The sequence below is a fragment of the Alosa alosa genome, chromosome 6 (assembly GCF_017589495.1).
Source record: "Alosa alosa isolate M-15738 ecotype Scorff River chromosome 6, AALO_Geno_1.1, whole genome shotgun sequence".
In the NCBI taxonomy this organism is placed as follows: Eukaryota; Metazoa; Chordata; class Actinopteri; order Clupeiformes; family Clupeidae; genus Alosa; species Alosa alosa.
The window spans coordinates 133,639-146,071 of record NC_063194.1 but is presented as its reverse complement, the minus strand read 5'-3'; positions in this window follow the sequence as shown (position 1 = coordinate 146,071).

The window sequence follows — 12,433 nt, the reverse complement described above, 5'->3', positions numbered from 1 at the left end:
CGTTGAGGAAGGTATTTAACTGATTACAAACAACTTTTTTCAAGTACTTTGCTCAAAAAAGCGATAGATTTGATATAGGCCTGTAGTTGCTCAGATTGGTATGGTCAAGATTTGACTTTTTTAAGTAAAGGTTTCACAACAGCGGTTTTAAAAGCAGTTGGAAATATACCTGTTTCTAATGAGGTATTTATTACCTTGAGAAAAAAAGGGAGCTAAGCCATCATATACTTTTTTTGAGGAATGTAGTAGGGATTGGATCTAAAGGAGCCGGTTTGAGTTATAATTTTACCAAGCTCAGATTGAGTAATAGTGCTAAAGGACCTTAATTTTGGGGGGCTGTTTTTGGGTGTACTATCAAACATATTACTTGTGTTACCAATAGCCTCCCTTATAGAAATGACTTTGTTTTTGAAGAAGTCTGCAAATTCTTCGCATCTTAGAGAGGATGCCTGACTGAGTGTATCAAAAGGTGTTTGATGCAATAGCCTATCAATGGTAGAGAACAACACCCTAGAGTTTCCACTGTTTTCAGCAATTACCTTAGAGAAGTGGTTCCTCCTCTCATTCCGAATAGCTCTATTATAATTTGCAATTTTTTCTTTTAGAATGGCACGGTGAACCTGTAACTTAGTTTTTTCTCCATGTTCTCTCAGCTTTCCTACATGATCTTTTTAGATCATGGATATTTTCGTTCATCCAAGGTGTCAGTTTGCTACAGGGCCTTTTTTTAGTCTTTAAGGGTGCCACTCTGTCAAGCAGAGCGCCTAATTCACGATTGAGAGCCTCTACCATTTGATCAATGGGATGATGTAAAATATCTAAATTTATGGAGTCTATAAGAGCTATGAACTGCTGTTCTGCTCTAATGTCCAAGAGTCGCGATTTGATTGCAATTTCGGGATGAATTTTTGGAGTATGTAGTACAATATTAAAATATTAAAATGGGCACAGTATTATTGTGTACAGTAATGGGCTGTCAGTAGTATGTAAACAGTTCATGTGTTATGTGATTTGCATAAACTAGTAAACAACAGAAATGTTAAAAGCTGGTATTGTGTTTCCTGAATTCTTACATTCAGGCATTCAAATGAAATGTAATTAAATAGCATATATATACTCTGTCAGTGTATGATGCTTGCATGAGGGAATCCCAAAACAACGGCACCCATATAATTGCTGTTGTTTTGAGAAGTATTTCTCATGCAAGCATCATGCAACAATGCATGTTAATTATATTTTACATTAGTAAAGCAGTACTCTGACTTTTGTTAACAATCTTAGCACTTTAAACATTGACTGTTTTGAAGTGCATGTATAGCAATATAGTATAAAAATAATAATAATTGTGATATCATTACAATTTGATGGGGGGGTGGGAGGAGGGGGTGGGTTCATGTAGGTGGGCCCTATGACCCCAAAGTATGCCTTGACTGGGCCTCAGGTCAAAGAAGTTTGAGAAAGGCTGATGTAGACGACAAAGCAGCAAGGAGGCGTCGTGTGATCATTTAAACAAGTTTTATGACAAGGTCGATGAGGGTGGGAAAAATCGTACATTTCTGTGCAAACTTTGCCCGCACTTCAGTCACATTCAGTCACATTGTCTTTTAAGAAAATGCAGTCCATTTTTCGGTTCCAGCAGCCAACAACCTCAGAACTGACCCTTCAGGCCTCTCAGGAGGCGCTGGCCTTTAACCGCAGCCAGAAGAGAGTCAGCAGAAATTTGATTGCCTTTAAAAAATCTGACTTCTTAAAAAATCTTAAACTGGCTGCATTACGTGATTATTTCTGAGATTCTGATACGTTTTTAACCATGACCTATACACAGTTCTGGTTTGAAAATGTATCTCTTAAAATAATCACTTTATGCAGTCAGCTTAAGATGGCTTACTAGCAACTAACTAATTACCCTAGCAACAACCTAGAAACCACCCCTGTAATGTCAACCTAGCGACCACCGTAGCAACCACCGCTACGCTAACTAGCATGTTAACAATGCTAACTATGCTAACCATGTGACTTAGCTAACTTAGCTAATCATTTTTAATAGTTATGCTAACTATGCTAACTAGCATACTAACAATGCTAACCATGTGACTTAGCTAACTTAGCATAACTACTAAAAATGATTAGATAACTAGCATATTAACAATGTTAAAATGTTAACTATGCTAACCATGTGACTTAGTTAACCTAGCTAATCATTTTAGTAGTTATGTTAACTATGCTAACTAGCATGCTAATATGCTAACTATGTTAACCATGTGACTTAGCTAACCTAGCTAATCATTTTTAGCAGTTATGTTAAAAATGATAGCAATGCTAACAAGCTAACTATGCTAACCATGCTAACTAGCTACAGTGGGTAGGAGTCATAGTTGATGACAAGTAACAGTTACAATGGCTGAACAGTTAACCCTTAGAACCCGATTGACGCAAAGTGCGTCAAAAAACACACCCTTTCTTCTCTGTTACATTGCTCCGAGACTGTTTATCGCAACGAGATAAAATTGCCTTTATTGCCTGACAGAGAAGAAGTGGAGCTTTCCAAAGAGACTACACACTTGTCTGTACGATCAAGTATGAAAATTTAAAAAAATCATGAAATTAAATCAAATTGCATCATTTTTACAGTCTATACTTCTCTACGTTCACCTGCGCACCCATTACTTTCGTTTGAATTACTCGCGAACCCGTGATCGCATAGATATGGCAAGCATATCAGATGAAAGAGGAGAAACAGGGCTATCCATTGGTACTATGGATATCTTTCTGGCTTATAAAAACAGACGAAGTGACTGCAAAATATTAACGTCATGTACACAAACCAACGCTGCACACCCATTACTCTCGGAGTAATTACTCACGGACCCGTGATCAAATATATATGCCACGTATGTTAGATGAAAGAGGAGACACAGAGCTATCATTTGATACCAAATACATCCTTCTGGGTTATAAAACAGACGAAGTGACAGCAAAATAATAACTTCATATTGCTGGACTTACCCCACGTGTTTGTCTTTTTTTGTGGCAAAGCATGTTTATAATCCAACGCTATCATGTGTTTCTCTATGTTCATAACATGTTCATAATCCGGTTTTGAGATCCTAGCAAATTCCTGCATAGCATCCAATTCAAGGCTCACATTGCATCCCAATTTGTTCAACAAAGAAACACCTTTTTTGCCTTTACTTTGTTCATGGCAATGCAGTAAAAAGTTGAGAATCATCATGAGTGCACACACCATAGTCACACATGCTAACAGGCAAACTTGGGTCAAGTCAGGTCAGATCAGTTCGTGTCACAGATATGGAGCGCAGAATGGTAATTTTTCAACGCTAAATAAAAAATGGCATTTATTTCCGTAAATCACACACCACATATTTCTGTAAATTGCTCAGCTCCAGAGTATCCCTGCAACATAGCAATTATATTGCCCATTTCAGGACAGTCTGCCCTACACACACATGAAATGCATGTAGAGCTATGAGCTTGCTGTGGTGAGATACAGGTCAAAATATAAGAATTTTTATAATATGATTTTTATATTTTAATTCTTTAAAAATCAAAATAAAATCAATGCTAGTACTAATACATGAAATGATGGTAGATCTGGATAGCCTAGACTCTGCTGAAAAAAACAATATATAATATGTGTGTGTGGCACTTACAATGACCAGAATAAATCCTTATGAATAAAGGTAGTGAAAATGCCCTAAAAACAGCTTAGGGTTCTAAGGGTTTACAATGTTCAGTAGTTTAAAGGGTTAAATTGTTTAACAGTGAAATATTGTAGTGAGGACTTTTATTTTGAAACAGTTTTTGGCAGAGGAAGCAGTTGAACAGGATGTGTAGTCTTATGGCCTGACCACCTGGCATAGGATTCTAATTGCTTAACGGCTCTATTGTGATGTCAAAACCCAATGTTAAGTCTATGGGGAAATTTTGAGTAGTTTTTAATTAATAGTTTAAAAAGTATAAAAGTTACAAAGCTGAAAAATACATAGCACCCATGTCCTAAGTAAGACCTACGCAACGCAGTTTGCAATCTGCGGCCTGTGTGCCTCACATGCAGTACATTGGAGGCACCACTGAGTAATGTCCCTGCTCATGTGTGGCCAAATAACAACGGGTTACTGCATTTTGTAATGTTCTTTTGCAACCAAAATGTCCAGCTAGGGAATGGCCATGTAACATCTCTTAAAGACTTCATTCTGCAACCTAGTCGGGACCACCACTTGACAGACAGGGTTACCTGGTGGGGTCTGACCCTACGACATAATATAGAATCCACAATGACCAGTCTGGGAAACTCTTTCCAGTAGTGACGTAACTCAGGCAGCTCACACTTCAGCTGTGAAAAGGGTGGTCTACTGTCACTCAAGACTTATAAGGTGACTGTTTTCAAGACAGGGTCTTATTTTTGAGCATCCTGAAGAGTTTGTCTGTTCAGGTCAAAACTGAATGATTCACTGGGATTCGCCGCAGCAGGCTGTACTGACAAAGCCAACGCAGTAGGTTCTGGTGATGACTGACAATCTGCAGGACTGACGATCTGTGTTTGTACTGAAACTGAGTTCACAGGTATGGTTTCCCTTATAGGCATACTGTCTTCACCCCGACATGGACGCCGTGATAAAGTCCGCATTACAGCGTTTGAGACCTTGCTTGTGTTCAATTGTCCAGTCATATGGGTCTATCTCCCGTGCCCATCTTGCTCTGCGTCCAGTTGGATCTCAATCCAGGGCCATTTTTCTCAGTCCTATGAGAGGTTTGTGGTCTGTAATGATTCGGAATGGATGGCCTGAGAGATACTGGCGGAAATGTCTTATGGAACACACAAGGGCCCACAGCTCCTGATCAAATGTTGACCATCGTCTCTCGGTGGATGTGAGGGTATGGCTACCATAGGCAATGACGTGTTCCTTGCTGTTTGCCTTTAGCTGTGACAGCACACATCCAATAGATATGTTCAGGCGTCAGTGAAAAGCAAGAATTCTTTAGAGAAATCTGGATATGCCAGAATGGGGGTATGTGTGAGGACATGGCGGAGAGTGTCAAATGCTTTTTGTTCCACATCAGTCCATGAAAAAGGCTTTCCTTTCTGAGTAAGGACATGCAGAGGCTTCGACATCTTGGCAAACTGATGTATAAAATGTCTGTAATAAGATCAGAGTCCTAAGAATGCCCTAACCTCAGTGGGATTCTCTGGTGTTGGCCAATCCCTCACTTTGTCAATATTCTTTGGGTCTGGTTGCACACCTGATGCAGAAACAACATGCCCTAAGAATGTCACATGAGATTGTGCAAAGTCACACTTTGACGGTTTCAATTTAAGGTTTGCGGCTCTGAGACGTTCAAACACCTCCCTCAAATACAGAAAATGAGCAGAGGATTTACTGTACACAATTATATCATCGAGGTACACTAAGCATGTTTTCCAAGACAATCCCTGTAGTACCAGCTGCATAAGATGTTGAAATGTTGGGGGTGAATTGACTAATCCCATTGGCATGACTTTAAAATGATAGAGAGAGCGGCCAGTAGTGAATGCCATTTTTTCTTGGTCTTGTTCGTCGAGCTGAACTTGCAAATAGCCTGATGACAAGTCCATGGTACTGAACACAGCAGAGCTGCCCAGTGCATCTAGGATGTCATCGGTTCTGGGCAAAGGGTGCGCGTCTTTGATTGTAACTGAATTTAGTGCCCTATAGTACAAGGATACAAGGAAGTTTATTGTCACATGCATATAGTTACTGGAAGTAAGAAATGCAGTGAAATTATGTCTGGTGTCCTATTTGTGTAAAGTGGGGTAAAAAGTGCAGTAGAAGAGGGGTTTAGTAGATTAAGTGGCAAGGGCTGCATAAGAAAGGTGGAGGAGGATTGGAATTGGGGGCACCAACAAAGGCTAGGCAATCAAGGACATGGGTAGATGGAGGAGAAATCAAAAATAATAAATAAAAAGTTCTATGGAGATGTGCAAAAGTTGGAGAAAGTCAGATATGTGTGTGTGTGTGTGTGTGTGTGTTTGACGTGTGATGAAATAAGAAAATAAATAAAAGGTCTGTAGCATAGGGTGAGGGATGTAAAAGTGCTAAAAGTCTTGTAGGTGTGTGTGTGTGGGGGTCATGAGTGCTGAGGAGTGAATGAGTGCAAAGTCAGTATAGTGTGAGTTCAGTGTGAGTATAGTCAGAGACTTTCTAATGTGCAGACACAGAACTCAAAAAATACTCCATAGAAATGCATGGGGCTAGTTTGTCACGCCAATATGGCCGTTGTCTACACATATCCCACCCCTTCCTCGGCAAAACGTCGACATGTGAATACATTGAGCCAATCATGTGGTGTGATGTGAAGACATCGTGCCAATCATGTGTTGTGATCTCGCCTTGCGCACGCGCATTTCTACCGAAATGGATGCCCGACGAGTGCCCAAAAAGCGTTGTCAAATGGCCACCGAGTGGAGGGACTTGCCTAAAAGGACTTTGGTATAGTGTAGTCTATACAGAACCGCCAATTTCCATCTTTTTTCGCACCATCACCACTGGTGCAGCCCATGGACTATGGCTGTCCTCTATTAAGTCTTGTGCCAACATGTCTTCCACTTGTGACTGAATCACAGGTTGCATGTGTGGAGAGGTGCGGTAGGCGCGCTTTCTGATGGGGGAAGCTGAATTTGTATTGATTTCGTGCTTAACTAATCCAGTTCTTCCAAAGACATTTGGTGTCTTGCACCAGACGGATACACATCCGTGTATGACAGTAAGAGACATTTAAGTTCAGAAAACTGAGAATCTGAAAGACTGCCACACTTCACATCAAATGGCAAAGACTGTGGTGGCTGATATCTGACAAACTGCAGGAGTACCTGTACTGATTTCATTGTCTGTTACTGCACTGAACTGTCCTAGCTGCATACCTGGTTGGAGTACAATGGGAGTATTGGTAGGTTCATGACGCGTACAACAGTAAAACCGTTGTCAGCTCTTGCAAGTGTACATGCTACTGCAACCCCGTCCAAATCTGTGTGGTAAGGCTCCAAGAGACCATTGTATCCTGTCGGTGAAGATGAGCAACAGTAGGCATCAATTTCGCTGCACAATGCATTTCACATTGATGGGGTATGGTGGTGCATTCAACAATCTGGGCAGGCAGATCTTGATTGTGAAGATGACATAAACCTCTACCCAAATCTAGCACAGCATAATGTTGTTGCAAAAGTCCCAGCCAAGTATAATAGTCTGACCAACATTACTAATAACTTGTACTTCATGTTGCAAATTCAGTGAGCCTAGACGCACAACAATGTTCACAGTGCCAAGTGTGTCCAAATTTTGCCCTGTTAAAGTCCTTTTTGAGAGGCCTTTTGTTCAATGATAGAAGTGACATTCTTATATTCTCATTAATAAAGGAAATGCTTGAACCAGTGTCCAGCACAATATGCATATCAGACCCTTCTACTGTTCCCCTTATGTAGGCGACGAAAGTGTTGCAATTGTCATTGTCTATTACAGCAGAATTTTTGTGCAGTGTATTTTGTCGGCCACAAGGTGGCACCATTGCACAATGAGAAAAAGTTTGGTTCAGTGAATTACCATCTGGGGCTAGTTTGAGGCTAGCTGATGGATGCACCACTGCGTCAGCTAGTTGAAGATTCCCTGCCGATAGCCATCCTGATACCCATGGTCACCTTCATGATGTTGATGATCACTCCTGTCATCTCGGAAAGAGACCCGCTTGCGCACTGGACTTGGGCTGTAGTGACGGTTTCTGAAGTTCCCTCTTGGTTCACTGTAGTGAGGACATGACACCTCCTCATCAGAGTAGTCTGGGTGATGATCAGGCGACGATTTGGAGTAGTGGTAGTGGTCTCTGGTCTCCCCCCCTGTGTGGAGAGTGTGGATAGTAGTCCTGTCTGCGATTGTCCACACTCTGGCGTGCAGACCAATTGTGGTGCCACTCAGGAGACAGATTACGACAACTCATGTGACTGATGGGTGAAAAACTGCGACCATATCTCTGTGCTGCCGGGGAGTATCCTTGGTCTCCGCCCCGTAGAGAAGGGGATCTCTGAGGGCGAGTTGGTGAATATGCATTGTGGCGTGACTTCAAGGTTTGGGCATTAAACGTCAGTTTTAGGTCAGTTAAGTCTTTGCTCAAGTGTCTGACAGCGTCTGTGAGATCTTGTACCACTTTATGAAGAGGTGCCGTATCATCTGAGATTGTGTTGACTGATGGACTTGCAGCTGTTGGTGGGAGTAGTTTAACAGCCTGTCGGGCACGCTCTGCTTAAGTGGCAATATCAAAAGCCTCTTGGAATGTTTTTACTCCTCGCTCATGACACTTAATCTGAAGTTCCTGATCCAGCACAGCCAAAAAACATGTGAGCTTCATATATTCTGTAGCGTTTGGCTCAAAGTCTGGAAAAGCCTCTTTCACCAATCTACATACATCAGCAGCATACACCTCAATGGCCTCATTTGGCCTCCTGCTACGTGAATTAGGAAAGGCCTGAAAGGACGCTATTACGTCTGTTTTGCCAAAAGCCTCTTGTAAATGTGTCTTTGTTGAAGCAAACGAACGTCGTGTTGCAAACAATGAAAAGTTCAGGCGGTAATCTAGTGGGCAACTCTGACGCCATTCCAGTGTCTCTGTAGCGCGCCTCCTGAATTACCTCGTAACATCTGGCCCACAATTGGAAGGTCTCGCTGCCATCGTTCCGAAATGGCGGAGGCAGGGGAACATTCCCCGCCTTCCGAGGGACCTGGGCGGCAACATCTTAGATGGAAAAGTTTTGTTTTATTTTCATAATCTTTGTTCAGTGAACACAACAATGCATACCTGTCAACACTCCCGTTTTTCCCGGGTTCTCCCGTATTTCAAGGTCATCTCTCAGCACCCTCCCATTTTGTTATTTCTCCCGGAAAACTCCCGTAATTTGCATGGCCATCAAACTTCATTTTAAAATCATTGATCCATTCATTTTTCCTATTAGTCTGACATCTCCCAGGTTGCCAGATTGTGTATGAAATACACCCTACACATACACGATCACTTAGTTTTAATTTCAACCGTTTTGTCATAGGCTAAAACCAGGCAACCCAAAACCCAAATAAGGAAGCGGGTGCCGACTGCGCAGCCTCGTTGTGCAAGCGGGCTAGTTGAATGGCCTAGGCCTACTCCAGAACTAGCTGTTGTGAAATTGTTGGGAATTTAATTGATTAACACATCACATAAACTGTTATTGAGTGTTGTTGATACACTGAACTTGTGCCCTCGGAACCAAATCTGACAGCTGCAGCTTTGGAGTTTTGGAAGTAGGCTGCATGCAGGCAGCTGGTGGATACATAACTGGTATGCGTAAGGTAATGGTAAGGTAAAAGCAACGACCAAAATGTAGTGTTGAAACACGTGTATGAAACGTATTAAATATGCAAACACAGATCTGGTATAAACACTAACCCCTCCCCCCCCCAAAAAAAAAAATCTCCCGTTTTTGGAAAGCTAAATGTTGACAGGTATGTACAACCGCCTGTTTGTTGGCGAACAGAAATGTAGTGATTGTGACGCTCAGGCCTATGAAGTATAAGGGTTAGTGTGCCTGCAAACTCTGAAAAGTGGAAGTAGATGGCTCAATGGTTAGAGTTGAGGCTGAGACGTGGGAATCCGGGGTTCAATTCCCGTGTGAAGCGTTTTGGCAGAGATAGGTAGAAGCGTTGCCCTTTACGTAAGCATTGCCGGTAAACAGGGCAGCAGTCTGCATTCAGAGGTGTTGCAAGCGGCAGTGTGATTGATCGGCCTACTGTAAGCCATTGGTTCCCAAAAGAGATTTTATTTGGGTCGCCAGCATAGCCTATAGTGATGAGAGCGGGTTAAGTGAAATACATCAACCTATTCTGTTCTTGCTGTTTGTCTCACGATACAGCCCGTAGCCTAATGAAACTATAGAAAGCCCCACATGAATAGGCAAGATGTTTTGTGGTGCGTCGGGAAATGAGAGATTTTATTTTTTATTTTTTCCCAAAAAGTTGGGTAGCCACTGGCCTCGTGACCCACTGACGTTGGTATCCCAAAGCGCACTAAGACACTTGTCATTTTCCTTATAGACAGACCCATAGCTACACTAGACAGGCAACTGTGTTTTGTTCCCAGAGCAGGCTTTCTCTGATCTACAGGCTAAGGGCCTCCTCGACAACGAGATTGCCGTTATTATGTAAGATAATTTGCGGCACAATAGAATGGTAGCCTATTATGGAACCGCGCACCGAAAGAAAAAGAAACAAAAACATTTTCCTGATTAGAAAATATTTCTTAATTTAGTGTTATCAATTAAAGAGACATGCAATTAGGGGGTAGTGGTGTCAGCGCTCATTCAATGTATGTGCGCGTCTGCGCAAAACTGAACCTGGAGATGACGTGTGTAGAAGCAACAAACGTTATTCAAAACAACGAACGAAGCGGATCCTTGCTATCCATGAAAACAGCATAGAGTCTCGTCTAGTCTAACAGGTCTTTGAATTGGCACGCGAAATTAGACTGTTGTAGGCCAATAGTAGCAAATATCGTAGCAAATAGCCTGGTGATGACAAAGATTTTAAAACATTTATTTCACTTTCGCTGGAGAACGGGCTTTAGCATAAACACATTAATTAGGGTGATCTACATCTCCGTTCACCAGAAGCTATGGTTTGCTAACCCATTTGCACAATAAATAATTTCTGAAAGGTTCTCTCCATTGTTAACATGCAACATTTCTCCATGTGAATGTGGGGTAGTGTCAAGCAGTGAAGTGATAGCCTATAGAGTGTCCCAGTGATGCCACTTCCATTTGCCTCCATGGGACCTATCTTTCAAAAAATCTTGAACGCCAGTCTATGGCGAAAAAGAAATTATTTTCTGGTCCCGGTGACTTGTGCCTTGAATTACCCATATGATGTTTGTAAATTTTAAAGACAATTTTTCATGTAAAGACATTTGCAGTTTGTTTCGTAACTATAGAATTACAACATTGTGAAATATCGTAATTCCAATGACTACAAACCCATCAGTCGTGCTAGTTAGCTCATTCACAGCCACACTAGATTGTACAAGCATACCAGCAACAGGTCTTAATTGGGCTTTCCTTGCCGATGAAAATACCAGAGTCAACAGCTAATCTTATCGTTAATTACGTTTGTGACGTACATCGTTCGAGACGAGAGATGTAGTCCACTGAGCGGATTCGCACAAAACCAACATAACTTTTGAAGTCTATCGAACAACAGTACTTTCTTGACGTGAAAAATTATCTTTTAAATTCACACACATCATATGTGAAATTCGTGGCACAATTCAAACTGGACCAAAAAATAATTGTTATCTCTCCATTAACTCCCGTTCATATTTTTTTGAAAGATAGGTCCCTTGTAGCGGAAGTAAAACGGAAGGCACTGGGACACTCTATTGAAGGTAGCCAATGTTCAGACAGAAGACAGGCACTGCTTTCTCTGTTGGTGTTTCTGTCGGTATTCTGTTGGTATTTCTGTCGGTATTGCCCCCTTGGGGATCAATAAAGTATCTATCTATCTATCTATCTATCTGTCCCTCCGAAAACTGCATTAAAATGGTGTTTTTAGCAGTCAAAATTTAATTTTCATGAGCTTAACTATTTATGAAAGTAAAACAAACATAAACAAAACAGCCAGATGCCTCTTCATAAAATAATATGTTCTATCGTGAGACTGCATATCGTTTGGAGCAGCGTATTGGTAGCCTATATTAAAGCAACACCAAAGAGTTTTTTATACCTTAAAATAATGTTTCCAATCGTTTCAGTGGTTCATCAACTCCTAACAGGGTGAACGGCACTTCTGCATTCGCTTCGCTGCCCTCTATCGGCTATAACCGCACTATGTAAGTTTGCCAAATCGGGTAGCGGGTTTGTAGTTCGATTGAATGAGACATAAGAAACTACAAATTTGACTTGCATGATGTCGCAATACATCGTACTTTCATAAAATCATGCAACATATTTTACCTTGTCTATGGACATCGTTATTTGCAAAGCCTTTGCTGGATAAACAAATAGTGTGCGTGCGGCAGAGGAAAAGTTCTTTGGTGTTGCTTTAACAGAAGGTTTTCTGTTTGCTTCGGGATATAGGCCTATAATAATAACAGATTTGCTTGTCTTATCTAAGGATAGGAATTTTGCTATTTCAGAATTTACCAAGTTAGGATGGCATAGACCTTGTCCTAAATTCTAAATATACAGGCTGGCCAAGGTACCACATGTCCATTGAAAATGTACATTATTCAAGAGAAGATTGTTTGAAACTGACACAGCTATTGCCTAGTAAAAGTCACCATGCAGCCATGCAACTGTTTGCAGGCCTACCTGCATGTTGCCTGCTAGCCACACCAGTGAAGGCAAATTTTCAATCCAAAAGTTTAATTT